At 39.3% G+C, this 9,587-nt stretch overlaps 1 protein-coding gene across 1 annotated transcript in view; it reads left to right on the top strand.

Annotated features, from left to right (window-relative positions):
• erbin (erbb2 interacting protein) overlaps positions 1-9,587 on the top strand; it is a 92,793-nt gene that overhangs the window by 855 nt on the left and 82,351 nt on the right. The window lies entirely within an intron of this gene.

The raw sequence follows: 9,587 nt of genomic DNA, 5'->3' as shown, positions 1-9,587 counted from the left end.
TGCAGCTAAAGCTAAAATCAACAAAACTGCAGCTAAAGCTAAAATCAACAAACCTGTACATAAAGCTAAAATCACCAAAACTGCAGCTAAAGATAAAATCCACACAACTCTAGCTAAAATCCACACAACTCTAGCTAAAATTAAAATCAGCAAAACTGTAGCTAAAGTTAAAATCTGAAAAATTGCAGCAAAAGCTAAAATTGGCACAAGGGTAGCCAAAGCTAAAATCTACAAAACTGCATCTAAAGCTAAGATTAGCAAAACATTAGCTAAAGTTAAAATAAACAAAACCGCAGCTTTAGCTAAGATCATCAAAACTGCAGCTAAAGCTGAAATCTGTAAAAATGCAGCAAAAGCTAAAATAAACAGAACTGCAGCTAAAGCTGAAAATGACACAAGGATAGCTGAAGCTAAAATCAACAAAACCATAAGTAACAGCCAGAATCAGTAAAATTGGCTACAAACGAGTAGCAAAACTGTAGCCAAATTTAGCAAAACAAAAAGCCTAAAGTAAACAACTGTTGCTTAAAGCCAGAATTATCAAGACAATAGTTAACACTAATATTAACATTATAATAAAAAAATAGTAAGTACACTCATGCAGATTTGAAAAAGAACTGTTTTTGAAGGAACTGAAAAGATCTTGTATTTATAGGGACAATTGTTATGACTATTGTTATGACTACATGTGGTGGAGCGAAATTATGTACACAGGGTCCCAGTTATATCCAACAATAAAATGTAAAAGAAAAACAGTAACAACATCTAAGATATGAACTAAGAAAAACTCAACTAAAAATACACTAAGCACCCATAACATAAAACATTGAACATCAGCACAAACATGAACATGAGTCTGTGTGAGCAGATGAGCACGCATGAACACATCAACATTGAAACAGATCAGCAGCAACATTGAAACAGACGAGCAGCAACATGAAACAGATCAGCAGCAACATTGAAACAGATCAGCAGCAACATTAAAACAGATCAGCAGCAACATTGAAACAGACCAGCAGCAACATTGAAACAGATCAGTAGCAACATTGAAACAGACCAGCAGCAACATTGAAACAGATCAGCAGCAACATTGAAACAGATCAGCAGCAACATGAGACAGACCAGCAGCAACATTGAAACAGATCAGCAGCAACATGAAACAGACCAGCAGCAACATTGAAACAGATCAGCAGCAACATGAAACAAACCAGCAGCAACATTGAAACAGATCAGCAGCAACATGAAACAGACCAGCAGCAACATTGAAACAGATCAGCAGCAACATGAAACAGACCAGCAGCAACATTGAAACAGATCAGCAGCAACATGAAACAAACCAGCAGCAACATGATGTGATTTTTTTCACAGTGATTATTCTGGTTAGAGATTCATGAGTCTAACAGCCTCAGGGTAGAAGCTGTTCCTCAGTCTAGTGGTTCTACACTTAATGCTCCTCAACCTCCTTTCTGAGGGGAGCGGGAAAAAAAGTGTGTGTGCTGGGTGAGTGTGGTCCTTCTTGATGCAGGTGGCCCTCTTCCTGCATCTGGAGGTGTAGATGTCTGTGATGGTGGGGAGACTGACTCCAACATTCTTCTGTGCAGCCTTCACCACTCTCTGCAAAGCTTTTCTTTCTGCAGCTGTGCAGCCTCCATGCCACACGTTGATGCTGGAGCACAGGATGCTCTCCACTGCACACCTGTAGAAGGAGGTGAGGACAGAGCTTCCCAGACCAGCTTGTCTCAGCCATCTGAGGAAGTAGAGTCTCTGAGGAGCTTTCTTGATCAGGCTGGTGGTGTTGTTGCCCCAGCTGAGGTCGTCATTCATGTGTACACCCAAGAACTTGTAGCTGGAGACCACTTCCACCACAGATCCTCTTATGTTCAGGGGGGTGTAGGTGTTTTTGTTCCTTCTGAAGTCCACAATCATCTCCTTTGTCTTCTTCACATTTATGTGAAGGTTATTCTCTCTGCACCAGCTCTCCAGGTGTTCCACCTCTTGCCTGTAGCTGGACTCATCATTGTTTGTGATGCATCCCACCACCGCTGTATCATCTGCAAACTTTACATTTGACAGCCTGGATGGGTAGCTGCACAATCATACGTGAGCAGAGTAAACAGGAGGGGGCTCAACACACATCCCTGAGGAGAGCCACTGCTCAGGGTTATGGTGGAGGAGGAAAAGTTGTGGATCCTCACTAACTGGTCTGTTTGTAAGAATACGCTAAACTAAGAATACGCTAAACTAAGAATACGCTAAGCACCAGTAGTACAGAAACAATACGCCAAACAGCAGCAACACATACATTACTGATTGAGTTGAATGTTTTTATATATGAATGATTAAAGTAGCACAAAACATGCTGGAAAAGTTTGATTGCAAAAATCGTATGAAAGAAACCATAAACAAGAACACAACAATGTGTTGGACTCACCATTTTTACAAAATAGCTTTTTTGTTGTTGCCTTCTACCTGAATCAGAAAAGTTTTTTAAGAAGTAAATGCCTCCATGAAATGAAAGATACAAATAAAACCAGATTGTGGTACAAATCACACACTTTGTGTCTTTTGTGGATTATTAGGTTTAGCAAAACCAGTCCCAACCTGGCCGGACCGGACTAGCCCGTGGGACAGATGGGACAGGACAGGTTGTCTCTGTGAACTCGAGGAAACCAACACAGTCTGCGTGTAAATCAGAGAATTGTTGTCTTCAGTCTTCAATCTGAAGCTTTTAATTTGATGACTAGTTTATCAGTTTGATAAACATGAACCATAACTGGTACTTGTGAATGTCCCTAATCATCTTAACATTTATATATATATAAAAATTGACTCCATTTTATCTGAATTTGGGCTTTTCACTCAGAGATGCCTTCAGAAGGGGTGGCAGATTAGGGTCACTGTTAATCTTGCGGTGTCCCCAAAACTGAAAGTCATAAAATAATTTCAGGAGTTTTATTATACTGTTGTTATATAAAGGCTATTAAAATACTAGATCTGTCAATAACAACTGTTATTATTTCAGTTAATCTAGCAACTAACTTTTTGATTTGCGTAAATATATTCTTCCAAATATCTCACTCAATCTTCTTCATTTTATTTTTAACGGCAAACGTTTTTCATTGGTTGAATCCCACGACGTAAAATGTCCTCGAAGGCTTTAAATTTAAAACATAGTACCATCACCCCAAACTTTAGCTTAGTGTGTGTACAACTGACTCTCTTATAGCCGTGTTCAAACTATTAACTGTTAGGTTTGATTTACAAAAATACAGATTTTAATGACACAAGAAACAAACATTTGTTCCATTTGTCCCTTCAAAGCCTGTGTTTGTGTCTGAGCCTCTTTATATGACCATTTACAACACTTTATCTAGAAGTGGAGATAAGATCGAGTAACAAAATGCTCTCGACTGAACTCCTTTTTTCTCACAGTACTGTAGTTACACTTGCCCGCTGTTTGTACTGGCAACAGAAGGAGAGCACGCACCTCACAGGAGTAGCGAAGTACGCCAAAAATGTTTCTTGTGCTGCTGAATAAGGCCTTGAGAGTTATATTTCCTTGCACTGTGATTTCTTCCACGTTCCTATTTCAGACTTTAAGTTAGACAAATAAAACTCGACTGGCTGCAGTCCATTTTCACTTAATGGCTCTAGGCTGCTTTAAGGTTTCTGCTGAAATATTCACTTTACTTTGTGGCCGTAACGTTGTAAAGGCGTACTGAAATTTCATCTTTACTATCTTAGTAATGCAGTTCCTGCTGTAACAGAAACCATAAGAAGGATCTCAGAAGCTGGGTGGGATTTCTGGATGTTTTATTGGTTTTTAGTTTTGTTGTGCGGTGTGTTCATGGACATCGTATTACCAAATACAGAGAGCTTTTTGACTGTTTGGAGGTTATCAGCGAATCAGTCCTGGAACTGGTTCATACACATATTTTGCATCTTTTGTGAGCAGGAAAGAGAAATATTGTTCAGTGACTGAAAATACTTGTGCAACCATGTTGATCGTTTGCTGCTAATGAAACATTCCAGTGAGCTGACTTCTTTGGCTAAGTCTAAAAATGTAATCTAGGCTGTCCCATAAATTTGTGATCATCAGAAATTGTGATCCAACGCACCCTGTAGGATAGAATACCATCTGTTTTTGTTGTCAGTACTGGCAGTCTTGTCTTCTGGGAGGTACGGGGTAGGTGTGGAATACACGTTTAGTTTTCTGCTCATTTTATACCCAAGATCAGAAAGGTTAAACTACAACTAGCAATTACTGTAAATATGATTTGGCTTCTTTTAGAGGGTGGCTTGTAAAACTTACAAATGGCACAAATGATCTCTCCATCCTCATTATTGGTTCCCATGCAGTTGAAATGTTTTCGTTGACCTGTGCATTGATTACCTGCATATTCTGTGACCTTTGGTAAGTACTGTTAGCCAGCTGGTGTTTTGGTTTGATATAGGTGCCTTTGTGTGTATTTCTGCTATTAAAAGCTAATTACAGACTGAAAAGTAGCGGTCATTTCAGACTAATTTTGTTTCGCTAGTTCAATATATTTGTTGAAGCTGCTGATAAAGCTGAATTTTTTCCAGTTTTGCCTTCCATTAAATGGTGAAAGGTGTGTGAAAATGATTTTTGCCTGATTTTGTATTTGTACTTGTGTTCATTTGATACTAAAAAGTCTCATTGACCACTGGACAGATTTTTATGAAACTAGCAGAAAGTAATAATTGAATATGCATCCACAACCGATTAGCATTTGGAGCTAACATGATTTAAAAACGCCAGCTACAAAAAGAAGGGTCCGCTGTATTGTTGTTGACTGCTCAAAGTTAAAATAAGCTTAACAACAACCAGTAAATCATGTGCAGTGATGGCGGTAAATATAAAAATTGAAGGGAGAGTTTTTAAATGTGTTGGAGGTATTTCATATCTTTTTCAAAACATGCTTTGAGTTTTTGCATTTTTTTTATTTATGCAAAAATATACATTTCTTACCATTTGACATGCTGGTGTGTTGGACCGAAACACATCTGTATATTCAGCTTCCCCCTAATGATTACTGTCTTTATGTGACCCACTTAGCGGAGCATCTGTCTGTGCCTCATTCAGGCTTATTAGCACTTGCGCTCATAAACTCTAATGCTCTCTTTTTTTGGTGTCTCATGGTTGCTAAAGAAATTGAAATTAAATTAGGATTCAAGTTTCTTTTTTTGTCTTTATTTGAAATTGTGTACACAGGGTCCAAGTTACATCCAAAAATCAAATGTAAAAGACAAACGGTAATAAGATCTAAGATATGAACTAAGAAAAATGTTAACTAAAAACACACTAAGCATTAGTAGCATAAAAAAACAACACGCCGAACAGCAACACGAACATGAGTCTGTGTGAGCAGATGAGTATGAATGAACACAGCAGCATGAAACAGATCAGCTGCAACATGAAACGGATCAGCAGCAACATGAAACGGATCAGCAGCAACATGAAACGGATCAGCAGCAACATGAAACGGATCAGCAGCAACATGAAACGGATCAGCAGCAACATGATGTGATTATTCTGGTTAGAGAGTCATGAATCTAACAGCCTCAGGGTAGAAGCTGTTCCTCAGTCTAATGGTTCTACGCTTAATGCTCCTCAATAGGGGTGGACGATATGGGTCAAATATATCGTGATATTTCAGAGCATTCTGACGATACAGATAAATTTCGTAATATAACAAAAAAAAAACAGAAATCATAGTTATTCATTTCACAAAATTAACTTAACATGTTGCTTTGCAGTATTATATAAATAAATAAAAAAGCAAAGGTTAATTTGACTGATATTCCGTTATTTAGTAAAGTATTCAGTCTCCATGTATAAAAATAAAAAAGATCCTTCTGTTATTTAGATTGAACAAGTCTGCACAAAATATAGATCAACAAAATCCACCACAAAAACTAAAGTGCATGTGCAGTTTCCCAAATTAACTAAATAAAATTAAAGCTTAAGATCTGTTGAGCATAAATGTAACAAACATCAAAATATATGTTGCCTTTAAATGAGCTGTAACTTCCAGAACTTGACAAGGCGTCCAGCTGATCCTGAAGCTTGTGGTGTTTCAGCTTCCTCTGTTCCTCCAGGAACGATTAATTTCTCTGATGCTCTTCTCTGATCACCTGACTCTGTTCTTGGTCCATGGACTGTGGAACTCAAGACACACAGTTGAGCTGCGCGTGTTTGTACCGGCAGTTTAGCGCGGGGGGGAACCCAGCCGAACTGCGCCCGCACCAACAGCAGAGCAGGGTGGGGAGAGAGAAAAAAGCCGAGCTGCGTTTGGACAGGCAGGGGGTGCAGGGCCGGGAGAGACATCTGAGCTGTCACTGTCTGCACCTGCAGTTTAGAGCTGGGTGGAGAGACAGCTGAGACGCGCATTGTTTTTTAGCTTTTTAGCTAGCTAGTATTGTGCACAACTAATTAGCGTAACACCAGTACAGACAGGTAGATTGGGGGGGGCACATTTCAGTTTGGTCGTTCAGTGCGCTCGGTTCTGTTAACGGGGCGGGGCGCTCTGACGTATTACGTCATGAAATGAGCATATCGTAATATCATTTATTTTCCCGGGCAAGCTTTTTTTACTGGTATTATCATGAACGATACGATATGGCCCAGCCCTACTCCTCAACCTCCTGCCTGAGGGGAGCGGGGCAAAAAGTGTGTGTGCTGGGTGAGTGGGGTCCTTCATGATGCAGGTGGCCCTCTTCCTGCATCTGGAGGTGTAGATGTCTGTGACGGTGAGGAGACTGACTCCAACATCTTCTGTGCAGCCTTCACCACTCTCTGCAAAGCTTTTCTTTCTGCAGCTGTGCAGCCTCCATGCCACATGTTGATGCTGGAGCACAGGATGCTCTCCACTGAACACCTGTAGAAGGAGGTGAGGACTGAGCTTCCCAGACCAGCTCGTCTCAGCTGCCTGAGGAAGTAGAGTCTCTGATGAGCTTTCTTGATCAGGCTGGTGGTGGTGTTGCCCCAGCTGAGGTTGTTGTTCAGATTATTATCAGATTATTATTATCAGATTGGTTCTTTTTGTCAGTGAGGTTCTCTTAGCAACATGGTCCCGTCAGCACCATGGTACTGTTGGCAGCGTGACTTGGTTAACAGTGTGCTCTTGTTAGCAGCGTTAGCAGGTCCTGCTAGCAGCATGATGATAATAACGACCGCGCCAACTGCCCTCCAGACCCGGGTCCAGCAGAAACAGAGCATCCAAGGTTTCTCCATGGAACTGAACTATTCCGTAGAGTTCGGTCTGTGCAGGCAGATGGAGGATCATGGAGACGGCCGCCATGACGGCCCGGAGCCTGAGGCTGGAAGGGGGCCGTAGCAGGATGGCACGATGGCAAGGCAGCGACACACAAAACTCCAAAAGTGCGTCGTGGTCATATCCATAACGTGGGTGTGCAGTGTAAGCGCAAAAAAAGTTAAAACAAAAACAACAGGAACACAAAAAATATAGTTGAAACGGAGCTCCCGTCATTGCTGTGCAGGTGACATCACTTGTACGCTTCTTCACGTCACTTCTGCATAGTGCTTCCACTTTATTGGTGTGTTTGTTGTATGGGAACATCACAGGTTTTAAAGCAAAGTGAGTTGCTTGAACCCCAACAATTGCACAAAGAAGGAAATGTGCAATAGACTTATAGCATACAACTGGACAACCTTTATGGTTACACATAAGAGATGCATAAATGTAAGAGGTACATGCAGTAGACTTCTAAAGTTTATGTAGCTTAATCCGTCATTGTGCTTTTTACATTCTGCATACAGCCCTTTGTAAAACACTTGTTTTAAAAGCTACTACCGGTATTTAAATGCAAGACTTTTCTCACCAGTGTACTGTACACCACTTGTTAGTCAAAAATTAGTCCACGTTGAAGCATATGATTGTTTTACAAAGTAGTAACAGTTTTGCTAAACAAACTTTGTTTTATCTCAGAAGACGGACCAGGTGGATATCTGTTTGGTCTGAAATGGGCTTTAGGGACACAGAACGGACATTTTCAGTAGAAATAGTACAACGTAATCTAAATGGATGGAATACTTAGTTTGTGGTATTTCAGTTTAACATGCAGTTCTGTATTCCTATGTTTTTACTCTTTTGATTCAATGAAAAAAAAATTGGAAAAACATGCAACATTGCACATTCCCATCTAATATCTGTCACTGATAATCATTAAACATATGCTCTTAAGGACCAGGCCAAATGTTTCCTCATACAAAATTAATTAGAGCAAAGAACAAACTGACCAGATAATGAAAAGAGAAAGTAGTAATAACTCAACAAGAGTAATTAAAAATAATTTGTCACTGTAGTAAACAAAGCAAACAAGTATCACTTACTTACTTGGAAACATTTAACTTAATCAGATTTTGTTAAGTAAATGGAAAACCTGAGATTGTTACATATTTAATAACTCTACAATTAAAATACTACCATAAATATAGTATTAATAGATTGTTTATAGCTTGTAAAATAAACGTCGATTTAGGGCAGCTATGTAAAGAAAGATTATGATGAATGTGTTCATTAAACCTTTTGTCAGCGTACCATTATAGATTCCCATAAATCTTACTCTACACAATATAAAGTACTTTACTCTGTTGAGGTGATTTCTGTCTCCGTGATACTTTGGGTTTCAGTGGATGTGATGGGAGGGAATACAAATATAGACGCTGCAAAGAACAAAGAAATACATCTGCATTTCACCCAGCTGCTCCCATTTAAGTTTACACTTGATTCTCATGTTATTTTAGTGTGTGATGGAACAAACTTTTGTTTGTCAAGATTCAATAGCTCAAATAGGCTAGATGCAGATAACAGCACCCAGGAGGAAGTGGAGCAGAAACTAAGGTCAGTGTAGTTCAATGTGTTTTCAGCTGATTGGAAGCTGCTCAATACGTCTTTCTCTCCTCTTTCGCTGCTTCGTTATCTCTCCCTTCCCTCCCTCCTTCTCTTTTGCTGTGTGGTTCCATTGTGCTGACCGATGAAGAAGGGACAATTGTCTTTTCAGCTTGCTCACTCTCTTTTTCCTCCTTCTCAGAAAAGCTGGCAAAGCTAATGCTTTTCCAGACATGCACAAACCATAATAATAATAATAATGATTATTAGAGATGCATAGGGGTGTAACGGTACGCTAAAATCACATTTCGGTTCGGTTCATTTTCGGTACAAAAAAAGGCCAAAATAAAGACTAACAAAACGTTTATTTTGAAAATATGCCAAGTAAACAATACGTTTGTATAAAAATAAATAAAAGTGACCCATTTCGATGATATTTTAAATAATGGCACTCTTTACAATAAATAAACTATACTAACAATAATGAAAATCTTAATAAATACAATAACAGTCAGAACCAGAACAATAAGCAGCAACAGACTGTTTACAATCTAACTAGTCAAGTTTTAAGTTTTTGGTCAAAAAGACCAACTTGTCCACATTTTCTGCCAAAAGCTCAGATCTAGTTGCAGTGAATATCTCCAGAGGTGGAAAAAAACCTCTCACTAACAGTAGCAGGAATAAAGAGGTAGAGCTTTGTTAATGTTGCAGTGT

Source organism: Nematolebias whitei, chromosome 18, assembly GCF_014905685.2.
Source record: "Nematolebias whitei isolate Nwh7 chromosome 18, NemWhi1, whole genome shotgun sequence".
NCBI lineage: Eukaryota > Metazoa > Chordata > Actinopteri > Cyprinodontiformes > Rivulidae > Nematolebias > Nematolebias whitei.
This window is presented reverse-complemented; position numbering and strand designations above follow the sequence as displayed.